Source organism: Anopheles aquasalis, chromosome 3, assembly GCF_943734665.1.
Source record: "Anopheles aquasalis chromosome 3, idAnoAquaMG_Q_19, whole genome shotgun sequence".
Classification (NCBI taxonomy): domain Eukaryota; kingdom Metazoa; phylum Arthropoda; class Insecta; order Diptera; family Culicidae; genus Anopheles; species Anopheles aquasalis.
Window position 1 is genome coordinate 58,054,790 of NC_064878.1, and position 21,856 is coordinate 58,076,645.

General features: G+C 50.2%; 1 protein-coding gene across 3 annotated transcripts in view; it reads left to right on the plus strand.

Annotated features, from left to right (window-relative positions):
- LOC126578929 (synaptic vesicle membrane protein VAT-1 homolog-like) overlaps positions 1–21,856 on the plus strand; it is a 51,708-nt gene that overhangs the window by 15,755 nt on the left and 14,097 nt on the right. The gene's annotated exons all lie outside the window — the stretch shown is intronic.

The following is a 21,856-nucleotide window of genomic DNA, read 5'->3' on the forward strand; positions in this document are numbered from 1 at the left end:
TGGAATGGAGGTCTCTCGAAGTGAAACCATCGGACGCTATCTTTCATTTTGTTTTAGCGGGATCTTCTGGAGTGGAGATCACACATCGTTACGAGCACGATATTATGGCGAGAAGAATGATGTGCGACACTTTGTCGAATGACTTCTTGGCTTCAGCTCCACCTTCGGGACCAGTATCTTCCATTTATCTCCTTTTGTGAAGTGCGCGCGTTGAGTTTCGCTTCTGCAGGAGCTAAGTGGATCGTTCCGGCGTATCTCGTCGAACGCTGATCGATCGCCTTTGGGGCAAAATTATTTATTTGGAGGATTTTTCGTCCTCTCAGGACGATCGAGTTGCTTACTTCTCTTGGGGGGAATTTGAAGTCCTGGAATCGTGGATCGACAAGACAAGAAGCATCGCTGACAGCAGCGTTTACTGCGGGATTACCGCGTGTTGTCGTCATCTTTTTTACTCTGCTAATAGAGTTATTGATATTGAACCCCCCGAGAACACAATCTGCGGTCAGATCATCGTAAATCAATCCTCGCCTCCGTTACGCTGCAGTTGTTCTTATCATCCGCAGCAGCAACGTCCATTCGTTCGACTTCTTAAAAAAAAATAATAATAAAAAAAGTCCGGAACGCGTAATGTGCACGCATCGCATAAAGCCATCGCCCAGCATCTTGTCAGGGCTTGTTGGAGTGGAGAGACCTCAATACCACGGAACGGATCCTTTTCTGTCCAACGTAAACCAAACCCCGGATACGGTCGTTGTTCCTTCGCTTTCATGCGTGTGTGCGTGCTGGGGTGCTCTGGTTGGTGTCTCTTGGTTTATGATATCCTGTTCTCCCCCTCTAGCCCTCCCCCCCCCCCCTCGCTGCCCTTCTCCATCGACTTCAGTTTTTATGTCCGTACATTTATGATCCATGTTCTGACGCGCCATCCGCCAAACGAACCAGCCGCGAAACCATCGAAAAACCAAGCAACCGTCGACGCGTCGAAAAAGTTGAACGTAGAACGTGTGGTTAAAGCGAAAGGAGCACAACATCGGCATCGGTCGCAGTGTGTTGCCTTTCCACTGTTGCCATGCCATCCGGGGCCATGATGATTGAACCTTCTTCGCGTCGGAAGGCAATGGCAACGCTGGAAGAGGCAGCGCGCCGAGTGCTGCAGCAAGATGCGTCGCTCCGGTTCCCGCGAGGAACCCGAAAGTCCCGAAAACTCCGATCGACCGAGAATGTGGCGCACAAATAATGTAAGACGATCCCTCCGGTGTGTTTCGGTGTGTCTGTTTTCGTCTCCTTCTTGTCCTGCCTGCACCCTTTATCTTTTGAAAGACAACATCCCACTGCCGAAGGCTATAGCGAACGAAGAACCGCACACACGTGCAGGGCACATGTTGCTTACGTCGTCCATCGTCTGTTCCGCATCACGCACCTCCTTTGCTGGAGCAACCCCGGGAAGGTTTTTCCCTTTTTTGGAAACGACCCAGCGGCGGGCGATTCGAATTGTGACGGTGGTAACGGTTTCTTTTTTGGCGCGCCGTTGATCGCCACCAGCGCCGCAGCGCCACTTTCCGTGAATTTGATAACCCAACGGCGTCAACCGCGACTGGTGACTGGCGACTGGAGCGCGAAGCGAAACTCCAAACCTCAATCATTATCAAATTAACGTTCGTTTTGTAAAGCAATCGCGCGCCCGCGCCCTCGCGCTGATGATTTATATCCCCCCGTGAGCCCTGAGAGCGATCTGCGGATCCGCGGAGTTGTGGGGATGATATGCAAAGTGCTTTCCAGGCCAATAAAGAGCGTCGCGTCGCGTCTTGATCAGCGGAATGTGAGGGCTGTCTACAGTCTCTCTGCGTTTGTTTGCAATTCGCGCACTGACCGCACTGGTGGCAGGTTGAGTGACAGACTGCCGATGCTTGTGAGGTGTTGCCCTGGCCTGATCTACGTGGATACTGATCCCGGGCGGAGCGTTATGTTTCACGTTGGCAGACGCACAAACCTCCTCCTCCTCCTTGTTCCTCTTCTTCTGCGAGATAAGCTTTTGCCGGAGTGGAACTCGAGTTCGAAGGCATCTCCACCGTTGCAGCAGCTCAGTTGTTTCAGTCGCCAGTGCAACGAGAAGGTAGATTGAAAAGGGTTATGCCGCTGCGGAGGTGATTCGTGGGCCACCACCAGCTTGTCACTCTGACTGATGACACGCTCTTCTGAGGTGCGCTCTCTGCCAGTCGTCTTCGTCCTTCTTTGAAGTGGAAGATTGATTCCATATCGGTTTCACTTCACCTCTCAACGGCGAACAAATCGATCGCTTTCCGTTCCATCTCGTTACCTCGCCGTTCACGCGGCACAGATTTTCCGTCGTCCACGCGTCATCGTTTGGTGATGTGATCGATTTTCTACGCGAGATCGGTGGCTTTTTTTTTCTCGGTGTTTTATTATTGATGGCCAAACGGGGTGATCGGTCGTTCGGTCATCTTGTTCGCCACGGAATGCCCTTACGTTGCGTTTTGTTGCGGCCACTCTGCAGCACTTTTGCTGCGGTGTGCAGCTCATTTTCATGCGCATTTCGACCGCGGACGACGCCGTGATTTATGGTGGCACCGAAAGCTGTCTCGCTTCACTCATCAGCCCGGAACAAGCGGAGTTTCGGGAGGTGGAGGTCCGAATGAGGAGAGAGAAAAAATATATTCCAATAAAGAAAAAACCGAAACTGCCGAATCGAGCTGCGATGTGGCCGCGAAAGTGAAATCTTGATTTATTGTGCCACCACGATGGCTTTAGCACTCGCCTTCTCTGGAGCAACAGCAACAGTTAGGGTTGGTTTGGTGTCTTAATATTTTTTTTAAAGACTCATTTGCAGCCCATTATTTGCCCTCGGCTCTGGTCTGCACGCTAATGGGAGTGATGCATTTTTCATGCCGCGTCTACTTTCGTCGGATAAATCACACACCCTCTCGGGACACTAATTGATGTGACGTGGCTTCTACTACGCCACTGCATGGTTTCGATTGTTGATTGTGTTGAATTCGGTGAATAATCCGAAGAATGTGCACTGATTGCTCGCTGACTGGCGCCAGGAAGCTCGAATTATTAGCGCGATGACTGTATTTGAGATTTCTGATGAAATGCTGCTGAAACAACGTGCTACAATAGAACGGTGAATCACTGTCCCCTGGCTCCGTGACGCATCGGATACAGAAGGCACGCCCAGCAGATCGTCTAGAAGCTCCGCTCGTGTTTGTTTTTGCTTGCTTCGGACTGCAGTTGATTGTTAATGCAACGACGCCATACGCCGTGATGGCGTGTGCCTAGCAGGTTATTCTGAAGCTTCCCGCTCTCCAAAGAAGGCCGCTTAGACTGCGTCTTCGAGTGGCGCACGGATTGTGCCTCACAATCACCACCGGATTGCGCAACCGAGACGCTGCGCTGCCCGCTATCTCTGCTCGGTGTGTGGCGGTGGCTGTGTCAAGTGTTTTGAATGGCGTGTCTGGGTCTCGGTCTCGCGCTCTTGTCGTGTACGCGATCCGCATCGTCAACCAGTTAAAACCACACCAGCACATTACTCATCCATGCGAAGGAATCCATGGGTTATTAATATTCCAGGCACTGGTGCTATCTGGTATCGATAATGGCGTGTGACTTGGAATGATCGGAATGTGGCTAGTTTCGCTTTCCGCCCTCCGGGGCGTTGAGGTGTAGATATGCTTATTGCGCGTGCCTCATGTTGACCTTCCGCAATGCAAGGGCAGGTGCAGCTGTTTGCATTTGTAGTGATGCATTACGGCGGTAGAGTGGTTTGAATTTATGATGATACAACTATTGGCGGACATAAAATGGAAATCTTGCGCCGCTGCGCAGTATCGACAGTGGTGGAAGAGCCATTAGGCAGCTTGATGAGGCATTGAGTTCCGTAGTTTAGTTACTTATCGCCGTGGTACAATACCGTTTTACACCAAAAAAAAAAACTGCAGCCAACCGTCACTGGGAATTTGACCATTTTTTCCGGTTCACTGGTCTGGGAATTTCGAACTTTATCTCGCGCTAATTTGATGCTTCCCGGTGATCCATATGGGGTTTTCTTTCCCCTGGTTGAAATGAGTTCCCCGATTTTCTTCCGACACCCATCCGACATTACCGGCGGCGTAATTCAATCAAATCAATCAATTAGCCCGGCATCAGACACTAATAGAAGTGGTGCCGAGATTGGATTATCGCGCGCTGACTGACGAGCAAGCTAGTGTGCAAGCTTCCGGAGATAAGGAAGAAGAGCAGCCGGGGGGATTACTGTCACCGTTCCCGCCCTGATCCCTGGTGCCCTTTTACTGCCACAGTGAAGCATAGACCGCCGGGCGAGTCTGATAGGGGAATTGCCTCCGTTTATCTGCCGCTTCTGCATCATGACCTTCGTCGTCTGAGGCCAACTAGCACCACCATGACCGGCAGCAACAGCAGCAGCACAATGGTGGAGGAAATTGGTCTTTCCAGCTGCAACAAGCTGGTCGGACGGTTAATATCAGCGAGTCAAGAGTGAACGGGATGGACACACATGTTGCAGTGATTGAGGGATAAAGGAGAAAAGGGTTCGTTATATGCGTCTACTGGCTCGGTTCCCGGGATGCTGCATCGTGATTTCTGAGTGATTCATTCCTCTGCCTGCCTGATAAGACCAGGAAGTGGAAGAGTGAAACAGTCACCTTATCAGCCCCTCTTGGGGTGCCACCATGTTACTGGCAGTGAGTATGCAAAACAGAAAATAGATTTCTAATGAGCCGCACAGCAAAGGGAAAGATCCGGTGGCGATAACGGGGGGAAACAGTGGCGAAAGAAAGTGACGCAAGACGCTGAGAAGTTGGAAAGTTCTTTGCCACGCAAGATGCAGCGTTCTGCTTATCCGAAACATGACGCCAGTTGTCGTCTTGACAGTTTTTATGCGATGCAAAGGCGGACTTAGTGGCGTTCGGAGCTCGGAGAGAGAGAGAGAATGACACCGCGTTGCTCCGTGTCATCAGCCAATAAGTCATCGTGCCGCTAGGGGTGACATCCGAGACGTGTATCCGCTGCATCGCAGCATTAAAAACCGTCACCCAGGGTCCCGGGTACACCGATTATGTTGCAGACCACACGCGCCCCATCAGGCTTCCCGCACCATCATCATGATGCTTCTGCTCATCATGCACGAGCATCATCTGATCTACGGTACCGCCGCCATCGATCGGGGGACTGTATATGATGTATTATCCTTTTACTGCTTGCCTCCGCTTGTCCCTCGCCAGTCGAGCTCGGTGATGTTATGTGGGTTTTGTGATTTGATTAATTACTTATCGCATACAATTGATGATGCTGATGATGCTCACGGTGGTGGTGGTGGTGGTGGTGCGCCGAGTACCGAGGCAACCGAAAAAGCGTTATGCTGGCCACCAAATTCCCTGATTAGCCGCCTAAGCGTGCGCGATGGTGTGGTGGTTCTTTGTGTTCCCTTATGCTTTTCTTCCGCTTTTTCCATCGCTTTCCGTGGCACCGTCGCGTCGATTCTACATCCGATCCCTTGTCGCGATGGTATAAAATGTGTGGCCGGAGCCGATTTCGGTGTGAAAAGCCATTAAGCGTGCCGGTGGGGCGCACAGTAAGGGCGCGGAACCAACCATTAGCCGGGCGGAAGCAGTCGTATCACGTTCGCTTTCGGCTTTCGCCTTTGGCCCCTCCGCCAATGGTCACAGGACACGCCATCCGTGCCGGGAGGTAGACAGCGGTACGGTGATTGTCGCGCCGACCGTTTGCCGCTGATAATGCTGATCCGATCCGAGGAAGGATAATAAATAATAATAACGAAGATGGCGGCGATGGCGACAACGGTGACGACGGTGACCACGGTGACGACGGTGACTGTTGGTTGCCTTTGTGAAGGAGAGAGAGAGAGAGAGAGAGAGAGAGAGAGAGAGAGAGAGAACCGTCTATGCCGCTGTTTGTCGCGCTGGAATCCGATTTCAAACCAGCAATCCTTAATCCCTTCGCGTGTGCCACGGCCATGACGGTGTGACTGCTTTGGATTCGATTGTTCCTCAACGCCGTCTCGATGGAGACTCTGGGCTTGGGCCGGGCCGACAATGCCCCGGACCGGCTTGAGCCTTTCACGAGGGAATGTCTGATGACTGCTGGAATGCCATATTTACCCGCCCCTGGGCATGATCGATTGTGAATGACTTGCGGCACAGTTCTAGATTATCCGATTGGAATGTGACACCGCGTGCGCGATAACCTCTGGGGTGGCTCAGAGTAGCCTAAGCCTTTGATTAGCACACATCCGGTGGAAGAAGCAATCGGGTTCCGAGCACCATTCTAAGTGATAACGGGTTCGCAGTTTTTTTTTTGATGAATCGATTGCAAAAAGACTAATGTTATGACTGGCGAGCACACAGGGTGGCGCAAATCCATGCAAAACTCGCGCACCAGTCTCGGCTTCCGGTGCAATTTTTTTTTGGATTACGATTCCGACCTCTAATGGCACTAAGGTCGAAGGTTTTTGGCTGTTCTCAACCCGATTCCGGAGAGTTCCATAGCACACAGAGCATACATTAGCACGGTTCGCATGGCTAGCGGCCATTCCCCGTTTTGTGCCTCGGTGCTTTCGCTCCATGGCCGGTCCGGTACCGGTTCGGGACGTATAGCCGCCGTCTGGGGTAATTTAATTATATCGATCTCCTGGGACGAGACACCTCGTGTAACGGGGGGGAAGGACACAAACAAAACACATGCCACGGTTGGCACCGTGACTGTCTGAGGTTGAACCCCACTCGGTGCCCTCGGCATTGCCCTCAGCATCGATTGTTGGGCTTGGTTGACTAGACTTCGAGCCAGACAGAACGACCTCCTCCTGGAGGAGGCCGACGTCGTCGTGTTCTGGGACGCGCGGAAGGTCAGGTTCAAGGCCATCGGCGTCACCGTCGTCTGCAAGCAGCGATGCGTATCTTCGCAACGCTGCTGCTGCTGCTGCCTTGGACCGAAAAATGGGTTTTTATTTTTGCCAAAAACACGCCACGGTGCTCTGGGCCTCCCCTCCCCGGGGAGGTGAAAAACATTCCCATAATTTCCAGTTTCGTTCGAAAGGACCGGCGGCTATTTGAATTTATGTTCCATTCTGTGATGGAATTGTTTTCCATAAAAATGAACCTGCGTACGACCAGGACCCCCGGGGGGACCTCCGGGGAGTAGCGGGGCTCGATATTTGGCCGAGCAACCATTTCTGGTGGAATGCCGGAAGAGGACAGCGGGTCTCTGTGTGCGCTCGCTCCATTGGGCGGGCGTTGGTGAAGTAGAACAATTTATACCTTTTTCTGCGGGGTTTTAGAGGTTCGTTTGTACGTGTGGCGGTGTAAAGAAGGTTTTTGGTTGGTCCTTTTTTTCAGCAACACCACACATACAAACACCACACGTGTACACATACATACAAGGAAGGACACGGTCTGCGCACGGATCGGATCGGACGGATGGAAGGATAATTCGGATATTCGGGGACCTTTCTTATGGTTTCATGCTCGACAGAGGATGCTGGATGCTGGAGCTGGCTGGAATATCTAATTTTGGAGCCAAAGGTTAGGTCACACCGGTGCTCCCCAGGACTCCCAAACAAATCCTCCAGTGAACTGCGTGTGGGAGTATGTGTCGGTGTGCAGTCGATACAAGCGGATTGTGAAAACCGAGGGACCAAGGCACTGAGGTAGCACAGGGAGAGAGTCCCTGTTTTATGGATTCCAGCAGCCGCCTGGCCGCAGGATATTGGATTGTTACGAATCATTTGCACCGGAATGTAAAGGGCCACCGTGCCCAGTGTGATGCTGCTGCGGCGGCGGTAGCGGCAGAGACGGATCACTGGAAATAGATGTGCTCCGTGGCGTTCGAATCCTGGCCTTACGAATGAAAGCAGCCCCCATAACAAACGATGTGGTGGGTGTGTGTGGCCGGTATTGTGTGATCAAATCGGTAATCCATTGGCGAATCACCGACGCGTTACACCGGAACCTGCTGCCAGTGTGCAGGAATTGAATTGGGAATTTGCGGCTTCACCTTGAGCGCTCAGACCTTTCGCAGGTTCATAGGACCTTCGTTGTGGTCGTCAGGTTGGATTAGCATATAATTAGTACATCGCCATATTGTTACCCTTAGTAACCATCGAGATGCCAGCGTAGCGGCATATTTATGTAGTGGAATTGCTACTCGTTCTGTGAAACATTGCAATCGTAATAAGCTGTGAGTACAATTTCAATCGCAGTAACGTAGTTGGAACAATATTGCAAATTCAGTTCAGTTGTTGGCGTTGACTCGAATAAAGAACAAGTATTTCTCAACACGATTAAATCTCAAACAACCACCAACCAAGAGGCTTACTGTTGCTGGCCACTGCGGCTCAACATTCTAGGCAACGAGCTCAACAGTAAATCCCACTGTAAGTTTCTCGAAACAACCGGGCGTTGGCCATGTTTACTAAGCTACTTCCACTCCGCAACGCAATGCGTTATTGTTACGCATGTTTGCCATCGGCGGCCTACACTCCCTCCGACGCACTGTTGCTGTTTTCCGGTGAAACCTCTTTTCGTCGATCGCATTGCGTGCGCATAGTATCACGAGCTCATCATCGATGTACGGTGATGCTTCAACACTGCTGTTGCTGCTGCTGCTGCTGCTGCTCGCTGGGATGGGTTTCACTTTTCATTGACGCGTCGATCGGTGGTCAACGCTTCAACCACAGCAGCGTAGCGTGCGGTGGGGGAAAACTCGAACCATCGAAATGGTTCGTTAGTTTCTGCTCTTCTCCCTGCACCTGGGGGCGGGTCGCGGACCAAAACTAGGCGAACACCGGCATCCGAATGGGTAGCAAATGGGTGAAAATCATCAGCGCACCGCTATCTACCACCGAAAGGCGGCGGCCGCCGCTGCTACCACGTTCTTTCGCTCTCGTGCCCAAGGCATAACATTTTTCGCGCATCGCTGCACAATAAGTTTTCCTCGGTTTTTCTCGATTCGTGTTTTCACATTTTTCAATTTTCTCTCGACGGCGGCGGCGACGGCGGTGAGCGAGCTGCTACTCCTCCGCCTCCTCCTCCTGCTCTCCAGATGATGATGTTGCTGCACCACCACAGCACCCAGCAACCATTCGTCCCGTCTCTGGTGCTCAAAACGAAACGTATGTTTGCATTCGTTATTCGTGCAAACATGAAACCTCTGGCCGGCACACGAGCGGGGAAAGATTGTGTGTGAATTTTCCGTTGTTTTGCGCCAAAAGTTCAATTATCGTATGTCGTGGACGTCGCGGTATGCTTGGCAGGCACGCCGGGCGGCAGGTTTGGCAGAAACAATATGGCAAATTGCAAATGAATTTTTCAAACTAGAAAGCTCGGCCATTTTGCGCATTTTGCCCAAAAATTGCCATCTCATTTATCAAAACGCACGCGCAGGGAGTGCCTCTGCACACGAACCTGCCACCAAAAGACCTGGTTCGTTAGTTCGGGGAACATAATAAGAACCTCATTAGTGTGCCTTTCGTTAACTGTAGAAGTTGGAGAAGCATTAGCTAGCGAGGGTTTTTGGGTGACGTCGATCACCATGAATTATGCATTGCGCCATCACTAGTGCCGCTCATTAGCGCCTGGCACCAGCGATTGGATTAGCATACTTCGTCGTGGCATTATCAAACTTCCAGCATCCCCGGGCCGGGGCCATGTTACTACTTTGGCAGGCAGCAGCGGGCACCACAGCTTACCGATGTATAATTCAGTTTATGAATGTTGCAAAAGTGTGAAACGCAAGAAATGTTCCACCTTGCGCGAACTTGCGAAACACCGTATGTTGTGATCTGGATAAGGATAAGGATATCCTTTCTGCGAGAGTGTTACCGTTCTTTAATGCTGTGTCGGGTGTCACCAAGGTAATTTATGCTTACAGCACAGCGAGAACATTCTCCGCACGTACGTATCATCTGTCGGGCAGACAGTTCACTATGTGATAGCCGAGCTTTTCTTATCTCGCTTTGTTTCTCCCATTGAGTGGCATTTACTTTGATTCTGCGCAACGACTTGTGGTCGACTAGTCGGCCGAGGCGAGGCGGATTGCCGTTAACACAAGTTGACGGATTGAGATAAATTCCATCGGCCACTGGACTGTTGAGTCTGCTTCGTTGGCGACTGTTTTCCACTGTCTCCCTTTGTTCGTTCGAATGTTATGTTGGTAAAAACTCGGAAAATGCTTACAAGCCTCTAAGAAGCAGCCGCAAAAGCCCTTAAACTTTCTTGCCGTCATTCGGCCGACCGAGCATCCGTTCGTCCGTGAGGATTAAGCCAGACGTCGGCGGAGGTCCTAATGACAAACCGGCACTCGGAATCTCGGACGAGACATCGCCCCCCGGGGGGGGGGGGGGGGGGGGTAAAAACATCGTGTCCGGCGTGGCCTTCGCGCGCAACGTGGAAAAGGATATGCGACAAAGTTTTGGTCAGGCTTGTTGCTAGAGGTGATTACGGGGGAAACTTTGGCCTCTCTCACAGAGCCAGCGTCGCCGTCAGGCGGTCGTAATTGGTTTGCCACGGCAATAAAATTAATGCCGCCGTGGCCAGAACGCCGCCATGCCCGTTTCGCGGGGGGGGGGGGGGGGGGTCGAAATAATAATAAAATCAGGAGCTAGCAGGTGCAACGAGTTCCGTGAGAGGAATCGAGGCGAACACATTGGCGGTATGGGACGCCGGCGGTGACGATGATAAGATTACTGTTTATTTTGGCCACGAATCTACAATTTATGCTAATATGCGGGGCCGGGGATTGTAAAAGTTTTCCATGTTCCGTGAAATTCGCGTGCATCATTTTTGGTTTTGTGGGAAGACTTTGGGGGATTGTAGTTGACCCAAACGGTGGACCGACAACCGAAAAATGCTCGTATTGGATTCAGCTTGGCTTGGAATTGTTCAATTGGAATGGCATCCATTATCCGGAGTGACGGCATCTTCAAAACATAACGAACACTCCGGACAAAGGATCACCTAAAATAGGTCAAGCGCATACTTTGGTGGGAAGGCGGCGCACTTCACACCGCCTCTGTCAACCGGAAGCTAGACATAAGTATAAATTATTGCACCCCAAAATGTGCTGCAATACGATACGGATAAAAGGGTGGCATGAATACGCCCTCGTCATCGGCAATGGTGGCGGTCGCTAGACAGGAAATGCTGGAATCGCTGCGCTGTGTTTGCCGACAGCGGAATGCCTCCGGAAGTGGTCATCTCGTGGGAGTTAATAGAACATGGTAGATCAGGGCTGAAAGGAAAGGTCTCCTGTCACGAACAGTAGCTTGTGGCAGCAGCGGAAGTGACCGATACAGCGGGGGTGGCAAGATTACGGACGGAAAAGAGGAACCAAAACGAACGAACAGAACCAATCACACATACACAGTCACCAGTACGCCGGAGGATTGTGATTTTCGTTGATGATTTCTTTCTTCTGTCTCTCGACGGCCAATTCCATCAGGATGACCAGATTGCACGACTGAATCTCCATCGGGGTCAAGTTGGTCCTCGAGGCACACATGGACCCCTCTGAAGGGGACAGACAGACATCTTCAATGGTGGACCGAAGGGAAATAATTGAATTAAATTGATTTCTCTCTCTCTCTCTTTTCCATTCGCTCTCTCGAGACGCTCTGTTCCCATTTCCTACCGTCATCCGGGACCACCGCGCGGATCGAATAATTGTCTTTTCGCAGCGACAAAGCAGCGAACGATTTCGGAGTGTGCCGGTCACAGGATCAGGTCCGGTACTGGTTTGCCAGTGTTGTCCGGCTCGCACGAACCTTCTGTCGAGGCCCGTCCACAGAAAGAAAGCTTCTTTATCCGGGGCGAACGACTAATAAATCTCAAGATTATTCTTCCTGCCCGCTGCTGGTGACGGTCGGTCCTGGAATTTTGTTCCCGGCGAACGAGCAACGAGCAACAATGCAATGCACTCAGGGTCGTGTTGTGCGGCTTCCCGGCTTAATCGAATGTGCAGACAACAGCCGGGTCCCGGGACCTGGTACTGCGATGCACACGGACGCAAGAAACGAAGGAAAAGAAATGTCATACACTGCATCCGCTTTTGGGACAGATTGTGCCAAGAGTCGGATCGCCAATCGGATGACCAAAGTACCGCGATGCTGATGCTTCTTCGGCTTTGCTTTTGCTGGCGAACACTTGAACACTTGAACTGCTGGCGAAGGAAATGTTGTGTCCAGGTTTTTAATCTAATTCAAGCGCCTCTTGCACAGAATGGCACGCTGCTGTTGGCACGACTGTTGAAGTCCTTTTGGCTGCAGTTTATCTCACTTATCACTTTCATTTCGATTTGAAAAGAGGCTTTGATAGTGAAATGAAATTAATGTGGGAATCCATTCACTAAAACGCTCATTCAAACGTGGCTTATGGATCGTTATGGCTGAACGATCAGAGGTGCAGTGGTTTTTTTTTTTGGTAAATTCTTGGAAAAAATCGTCATCACCGATCCGAATCCTCAAGGGTGCTTTCCAGGTTAACCTCCATCATTACTATCCCACCCGCTCTTTATCCTTCTAATAACGCTTATAATTTATGGATCGTCGATGATCCAATGGAGGGCCAATCGGGATAGAACCGTCCTCTTTTCCTGTCGCATCCTTCCCTCCCTCCCGTGAATTCCTGATCTTTCGATAATCGATAAATAATTGAGCCTACCCCGTCCGTTCGGTTGATCTGACCCCTTTTTTCCTGTTTGGCCTCGAGGCGACGATTATCGCCGAGCGATTGTGTTGTGTCGGAGGAATGGATTGGTTGGACAGACAAAAAAAAATCGAAGGATCCCTCTGATATGATCCTGGTCCCTATCGACCGTTACAATCGATGTGACCAGGAACGTAGGAGGCAACAAAAGGGTAATGGGAGCCGTGCGCTTTCCACCGATCCACTTTTGCTCACCCTGGCCCTGGGGTCTATCATCCTTCGCGTTTCTACTTCGCGGTTACCTTCCTCAGGTACCAAAGAGAGGGAGAGAGAGAGAGAGAGAGAGAGAGAGAGAGAGAGAGAGAGAGAGAGAGAGAGAGAGAGAGAGAGAGAGAGAGCCGGTGGGAAGAAGATCGTGAGCCGAAAGTCTAACCTCGGCCATTCTGCAGCTTTGTTTGTTCTTTCGTCGCCACGGAACAGATTACTTCTCACGTCACCCAACACGACCGCCGCCGTTTGGATCGCTGGATCGCATTCCTCTGGAAAACTAATCTCGCAAGTCTAATCCTTCGGTCCGCAGCCTACACGGTGACGGACGGAGGGTTTGTACGCTTGTGTACCACTTCTAGGACCTTGGTTTGACCTGGTTCCCGCTTCTCTGGGTGATCTTTCTTCTCTTTTTACTTTGTTCAGGCACCCCTGGCTGGATGTTTTCGAAAGTACTCGGTGGTTATGCTTTTGCTACAAGTAAAAGAAACAGAAAAATAGGCCACGACACGTAGATGGACGTCACTCCGGTCCAGTCAGGCGAGGATTATGAGGGTCCAGGGTCTAGATAGAAAGATAGAGATAGAATAGAATGTTGCGAAATGTGGTGAAGACAAATGGACGCACTTTTCGGTGCTCACCGTCTCCAAACTCTCTTGGATATTATCCGAATTTTCCAAATGAACAACCAGCAATGCCACCCGTTAAAATGGCAGTCGTTGTATGTTTCGGTCGTTGTGGCCCTACACCGAAAAGTTGCATAAAAATCGGTTTAACTTTGGTCAAGTAATATTTGTTCTTCGGGAACTGGTGCTTCTTCATGTGGCTTACCTGCAAAGAAGGGATCTCGGCTCGCACCCTCCTTTCCAGGTGTGTTTGCTGGGCCAAATCGACAAGCGCTGAAGATAGGGAATGACATATGATGATCCCAGGGAATGAGGATGGCCATGAGAAGACGAGGTGAGAATGTCAGAGTATTCGTACTGCGTCCTATTCCCTGACCAGCATGTTTGTTTAGGGTTGCGGTAGAATCCGTATGCGGGGAAGCCCTAGTGCTCGATATCGATTTTTCAGTTGGAGAAGATACCTTATCGGCCTGCTGTTGTGTTGACCAAATTGTCATATCTAAGCCATTTGATGGGATATTTGTATTGGAGAATATGTTTGCGTGCTTGTAACCCCATTTTAGGGGCACTCTGGCATCATGCAATAACGAAAATAGGAATGTTCTTTCGTTATCATTATAAAAGAGATCGATTTCGGTTTGCCATCTAATTATAACGGTAAAAATTGCCCAATAATATATAAATCTGCAACATATGCTGACTTCAGCGGGAACTCAATAACTCCTTGGTTAATGGTATTATCCCTTGAGCTGCTTTTGGTTTTAATATTCAAGTTTGCTCTCCTAGTCGTGGGCATATTAATGCCAAACCGTTTCCTCATAACAATGCGCGACTCATCCCCCCAAGAAAAAGCCCATCCTCTTAAGAATGTCGATATCAAATTCCATAATTCGAGCACCGACGAGCGAGAGAAGGGATCTACGAGGCTTCGAAGCGTCCGAAAATAGCGACCCATCACCGACACCGGGTTTAGTACCGGTGCGTGCCATCCGCGTGACACACACTTCACCTCGTCTCGCACGCCACGCTCTTGGAGTTGTTGGCACAAAAATTTGCGTTTTGATGAGCAACGAACACACAGCGACTCACCATAAATCATAATAATGGTGCGCGGCGGTGGCAATGATGTTGTTTGTGGTTTGTGTGGCCCTTCGAGTGCGTTTGGTAGATGGACAAGAGGGCTTCCCTTTGAGGAAGGATACCAATATGGAAACGAGAGGACAAACTGCGGTAGTGGTTTGGGAATGTTATGCTCTTGTTTCGCTCTCATCATCATCATCATCATCATCGTAATCATCAGCATCGGAAGTGATTGGAACGGAAGCACGTTCACCGAAAACGTGACAAATGGTTGGCAAACTTGCTAAACTGTTCACCACGTCCACGCTTCCTCCGTGCCCTCGGGATGCGGTTGTTCCTGTTGGTTGGCTCGGTGGAAGCAGTAGAGGACAAACGGACGAAACGAGGTCACAGAGGGTTAAGGGTTCCGTGTTTCCTTTCCACCTTATCAGCGCCGCCGGTTCGATGATGAGTATTGACGTGCATAATCGATTTTTCCTCCTCATCCTTCTTTTTTCCTCCGTTCCCGCTCTCCACTTACTAGGATGTCGATGTGCAGCATAGGCACTCGGCTGTGGTTAGTGATGGGCTCGATGAGGTGATGCTGTTTACTGCCAAGTGTTGGGTGTCTACTTGGCATCTCGATGTGGAGGTTTAGTTGGAGGTTGACATTTGATGATTATCATATGGCGCGCCGCACAGCACCCTCATGTGACACACGCTTGGTGTGCTTGGTTAGGATTGTTTTTTCGGAATTTTCACATTTTTCCAACGCACCGCCACATTCCGCCACCTACTGTGTTCCTGTATCGTGCACCATATGCTTGGCTATCGTGCATTGCCGCTGTTTGGTGGTGGTTATTATCTAAAAAAATCAATATTTGATAATCCTCTGCCAACCACGCACGATATCAGGGATGCGTGATGCGTGAAGTGAACCGCGTGGTGCCGTTGAACGCTTTGCGGCTTCCATAATGCATGCGGTTTTGCGCCGGGGAATTACACTCCAGACAGTTGTCAGTTAGACCTATGATGTGGCCCTCAAAAAAGTGTGATCTGAACATCCGAAAACTGTCAGAAATATGATAGAACTTGAGACACGTGTTCCTCTCTCTTCGTCCACACCTCTAACACATCGTTTCTTGCTCTTTTTTCCTCTCTTTCCAGGTAAGTGTTCAGAGTTACAGAGTCCTCATGCGGTGACGGTGAAAAGGTCAAGGAATGAAGCGAACTAGAACGTCCCTTTCGAACAACCGAACATTCCCGGCCATGGTACACTGGAATGGCGTGGAACCTGACAGTCCGGCCCAGAACATATCATCCGTGAACCCGCACGTCACCTGTAGCACCTGCCACAAAAGTTCATTGGCCCCCAAAAAGGTCAGGCCCCTATGGGTGGCCAGGTGTTTCAATTTTCCTTTCTTTAATTTTTTTGGAGAGAGCGAGAAATCCCTGCCGCAAGGCCGATTCTGCCCCTCCCCGGTAATAGGATGTTTGCGTTTTAAATGGGCATTCAAAATGGAGACAAAGGAGACCCTCGGGGTGGCAGGAAAGCACGGGGCCAGTCATGCGTGTGCACGACGTTGTGGGTGAAGGATTTTTCGGAAGGTCTCGGAGTGGACGCTAAGCGAATGAAAATCGATCCGGTGGCTCCGGAAGGAAGCAGACTAGTGGAAGTTAGGTTCATATTTTCGGAGCAAAATAGCATTGCCACGTGATTACACCAAAGCATGCCAACTGGAGAAAAAGGAAACGAAACGAAGTAACCACTGTGGTCACTCAACTGGAAGCTAAACCTTTCCAAAGTCCAAACGGAAGGATTCCTCCGCATTTATCCCGCAGGCAACGCAGATTCGCTATTTTTATACATCCTGGCGAATTTGGTTCCTTTCCTTCTGGCTTCGTTCAAGACGATTCGGAGTCTGAGCTCGGAGAGTGTGCTGCACCGATAACACCGTGGAGTGTAGTCACCGGTGTGAAACGTGGCGGCACGCGATGTTCGTTTCGTTTGCAGCAGGAAGTCAGGATTTATCCAGCCGAATGGTGGACAGGGAGAGAGAGAGAGCAAGAGTAAAAACTATGGTCCTATCTTCTTGCTGTTTCTCGTTGCATCGGAAGGCTGCATGCTGTACGATCTCACTGCCAGACACAGTTTAGCAGTCGCTCCTGCTCCTGCTGCTGCAACAGCCACTATGAAATGGTTGGTTTGCTTGCAGATGGCATTACTTTTGAACGAAAGGAATGTGCCCGAACTGGAAATGGCAGGACAGACACTCCTGCCAGCGAGCCAGCCAGCGAGCCAGACTACACCAAGCACCAGACAAGACCAGGAACCGCAAGAACCGGCAACACGAACGAATGGCCGTTCATGATGGTGCTGGTGGTGGTTGATTTCATCATTGTCGGTCGCGGGGGTCTTTGGAGCACGTTCGCTGAAGGGACGGAAATGATTTTCCAACCATTTTTCTCTCAACTTCTCGTGTCTTGCAGCCTTTGGCAACCTTGGTGTCTGGGAAATTTTCCTTCCTTCGTCGCGTGGCTTTAATCGAGGGCGGGAAAGGACGGTGTCGTCGTCGTTGCGAAGCGGTTAAAGAGCGACGAAGGAACGCTACCGCCAAGTATGATTGAGACACGCCTTCAGTAGTCGCTCTGCCAGTTTGTGTAGCTCTGGACTCTGGACCTCGGTTGTGGAATGAATGGTTTTAAATGAAGCAGCACTCCGCAGGCTGTTCCCGATGCTTCTGATCAAATCATGCGCTAGCGTGGCACTCGGTCGGTAAAAGGTGGCCCATCACCAGCAGAATACATCCCGTGTCCCCTAGAACCCCATCAGCGGAAAAAAGTTTTCTTTGTCAGAAGTCTTCCAAGGATGTTCGCCTGTTGGCTTGAGGAGCAAGGAACCGTGTCGAATGCGCAACGTTGTTGTACAATGTAATTTAACAGCTCCTTGCCTTGCCCCGTGGGGTCGTTGGAGTCGCTGGCCTCGGTGCCCTGTCGATCCGCTGACTTCAAAGCAAACTATCCTCCGCTCTTTCCTCGCTCTCTAGAGTGCGTGTTCCTGAGGAGATGGAGCTGCCATGGTTGCGCTTCGCTACTGTTAGATGTCTACTGCTGTTACACATGCTGTTCACTTCCTGATTTAACCCACCACCCAGGAAGAAGCAGCAGACACCACGCTGCTCATGGCATCACTGGCGACATTAATGGTGTTTACTCGGTGATTTTAAAGTACTTTCATTAGTTGGGCGGACGGGTTTTTGCGGGTCGATGAAAGGTAGGAGGAGAGTAGGTAGGGAGAAGTCCCGGAACCACGGTGCTGCGATGCAGGCAGAGAGCTAAGAGCAGTGCAGCCAATCGGACCATGTGGCAATGCTTGGTGGTGGGACAACATCATGGAAATGAGTGTTATGATGTTGACATTCCTTAATCCCTTAGCGGCGGCACAGCAGCTGCTGCGTTAGGGAGCGCAGCTTTGATATCGTTTGCCGGCGGATAACAACACCGGAGAGCTCAATGCCTCCCGGGGGGGGGGGGGGGGGGGGGGAGGCTTTAAAGGGAGATGTGAAAATCGCTACACGATCCTGTGGCCGCAGCTGCCAGACATTTGGCAAACATCATGATGCTGTTCAATCAGTGTTTAACAGGGCTTTAATCGGAGTATCGGAGTCCAAACGAGCCAGGGAGCGAAATTGTCGATTAACAATGTACATTAAACCTTAGTACAAAGCTGATTGGCAGGATCTCTTTATGGGGACATAACAGTAGACAATTTGCCTTCAAGGCACAGGAACACTGTCTCAGTTCATTTTGCTGAAAACGAAATTAATTCTCGTGTTCCGTTCCACCGTGACAACACATTCCAGTAGGAAGAGGAGAAAGATAGGAGTGTGTGGTCTGCAAACTTGGAGCAAATAATGAAACCGCCATATTCTCTACCAGCGCCATCACGAGACAGATTCCTGGTGTTTTTTTTTTGCACAAAAACACCCTCAACATTTTTTTTGCACAAAAACAACCTGGTCGAGACAATTTGAAGCGAGACCTTCACCATCTGGCGGCTTGCGTTTTTTTATTATTATTTTCCGGTTTTGTTTCGCTTGGCGAGAAAATGAAAAATTTGGAATCACAAATCCAACCAAGCATGTGACAAGCGGATCACATGGGTCGAATGTCGAGACTTTGGTGTCGCGGAGAGACAGAGAGATCGGGAGAGAGAAAATGGTAGCCGGAGTCGTCGGCGTCAGGAGAATGCTGCGGCGCGGAGTCTGCTGTATATTTAATTTACGACAAAACCGCTACACCGGCCGGGCCAGATGTACCCGTAACGGCGGTGTTCCAGTGAGTGCGCATATAATATTCGTAACGCCCCAAAGCCCGAGGCCAACGCCAAAGCCAAAGCCAAAGATTTAATGGTTTCCTCACTTCGCGCGCTCGGATGCTGGGTCGTAAAATCTGGAACCGAACTCCTAAAGGCACTCCATCATTAAACGACAAACGAGTCGCTGTTGGAGCGGTTTATCCGAATCTCGTTTTTCCGACCGAGCTCGTCCTGCGACCTGAGCCGCGGAGACAATAAAAACGCGTCACCTTCACACTACGGCTCCCTGGTGTGTATCCTTTTTTTGGGGCGAATTCTTCACTTCCATTTCTAAAAAAGATCGAAACGGTCAGTTCCTTCGGCCAGTTCCGTTTTCCGAACGCCTTGTTGCTGCCCGCAGTAGTGTGCAATTGGGGGGAATGGTAGGGAAACGGGGATGGTAATGAATTTGTAAGCAGCATTTGACGGCCCATCTGCTGGTATTGATCGCCATTTTTTGTGCGTAAGCGTGTCCCCTCTCTCCCCGGGCGAGAAGGGGGGGGGGGGGTGAAAAGGTGGTAAACGAAGGATTGAGACCTAGGTAAGCGAACTGCTTAACTGAGGTGCTGCCCGGGGAAAAGGTAGATTGTAAAAATTAATGAGGCTCCTTTTTCCAGCGGCCAGCCGGCTGGTTCGTTGTGGTGGTACGACGATTGAAGGCGAATATAAAACGTGCTGCTAGCATAAAACTGCTCGCGCTTCTGTTCTCTGTAAAGATGTAAAAGGGCAATTGGGCACCACTGCAAGTCTCAAGGTTAGCGAGCTTTATGAGCTACTAAAACATTTCCAATTAATCGCCCGGTACGGTACGGTAGCTACAACGGACCTTGCGGCCTATTCCAGCAGGGAATCCATAACTTGTGAGCGATTGTGTTGTTTTGCGATGGCGCCAAGAGGTGAGCAGGGATTGAGATATGATTTAGATTTAGCAACCAACAGAGTCAGAGCAGAGTTATGATTGGACACATAACTCCCGCCGTTCACTCGCGCTCTAAAGTTAACACGATAAAAATCAACACAAGACCTCCACTGCAGGAAGCAACCGAGGAGAACGCTCGTCAACGGCATAAAGTGAATTGCTCCTGATTGCTATCCACTCGTGCTTCATTCTCGAGGGAAAAAAGACCCGGAATCCGGCTCAAACGTTTGTCTGGGAGTACGGTTATTGGGGACTACATTCGCATCCCACTCGGAACGGAACGGAACCGGAGCGAAGATCAACGGAAAGCGGATGGCGAAAATTTTGCCAAGGGAACACAAAAAAAAACCAACTGCAATTTACAATCCTTTCCAAAAAAACTGGAAATATGCAAAAGAGATGATTAATGAAGGAGGAAGAAGAGAGAGAGCAAAAAGGGGCCAACCGTGAAGAGAGGTCCCTGATGAAATTTTGGATCCGGATCCGAATCCAGGGGACTGGAGCGGATAAAACGGAGACGCACGATGGACCGGAATACCGTTGGTCGCCTTTCATTCCACACTGACACTGGCAACCCACGGATTTTTCCGGATCCTCGGGGACGAATCCCGAGTCCCGAGGAACGATAATGCAATCCAAGTCCAGCGAGAGTCGCAATTGTCGTTTCCGTTAAATTCGTCGAGGAAATGAATCTCTCGCCTGACATTCTCCACAGTCTCCAGCGAGGTTCTCGACACAGCTCCTCGACGGTAGAGAGATACGCCATTCGGTCACATCGTTTCGCATCGAGCATCATCGGACCTGAGCGGTGGCGTCGTGGGCGAGCAGACAAGTGCACAAGTCTCCTTCCGGGCGGCTCCGGTCTCCACGGGATGGTGGGTTTTATCGCAGAATCAACCACCACCATAGGGGCCGAGCGGGCAAAGGAGGATCCCGACCAACGCATTTCTCTTGCATTCGCAATGCAATCTTGTGATGGCCGCAGGAGATGCATGCGCTTCAATTGGAAATGCGCTGCTTCAAGGTCTTCTCCCTTTGCTGACAGTCGACAATGTCTGTCGACGCAGTGATGGTAATATTACGAGAAAATGTATGCTTTTCCCGGAGTTTCTCTATATTGATAAATCGATCCGTGAATCTATCACCCAACCCCTTTAACTTGTGGGTGGATGTGGGAGTGCTGGGTTAGGAATGCTCCATCCACACGTTCATGGTGAGTGGAGGACTATACCGGGGCGTGTGTCACAGCAATTTGATGGATGATTGCGATTGCTTTTATCGGCTTAGACAACATTGGAATCGTTTTGTTCCTGGGATCGGATCGTACTGGGTGGTAATCGTACTGTGCGGAGTGATGAGTGATCTGTGCACAAAGGACAAGCAATCGTGATGACTGTTGGTGTGTGCCACGTGTACATTTGTATCTAAAGGGGGGAATCTTCAATGTGCATTTCAATATTCATAACGTCTTTTCAATATTCATCAGATTCTTGAAAATATTTGGCAAATAACACTCTCCATTGATCGATTCATTGCTTTGTATCGTTCATTTTATTTCGCGGAATCAGCACATGCTGCTCAAGAAGGATTTCTTAAGCAGCATTTCGATTCTTGTGAAAATCATTCATTGAAGTCCATGAGAGGACTAACGATGAAGAAGGATTGAAAACCCATTTACTCCCCTCCGGATAGGTCAGTGGAAAATGTTTGCCAAATTCGACCGCTAGATAAACTTTACTTTTCTCGCTTCACCCTTAGGTTACAGTAAATAGAAAAGGGTTCCCTTTTAGAACCAACAAGTTGGTTCATCTATCCAGTAGCTCCTAGCTATTGACTTGCGTTCGTGCCGGACTTTTCGTTACAATGGCCCTGTTCCCTGGAGAAAAAGGTTTATGGAATGTAAACAGTAGGATGTTAAAAAGGAGTTTAATGAAGT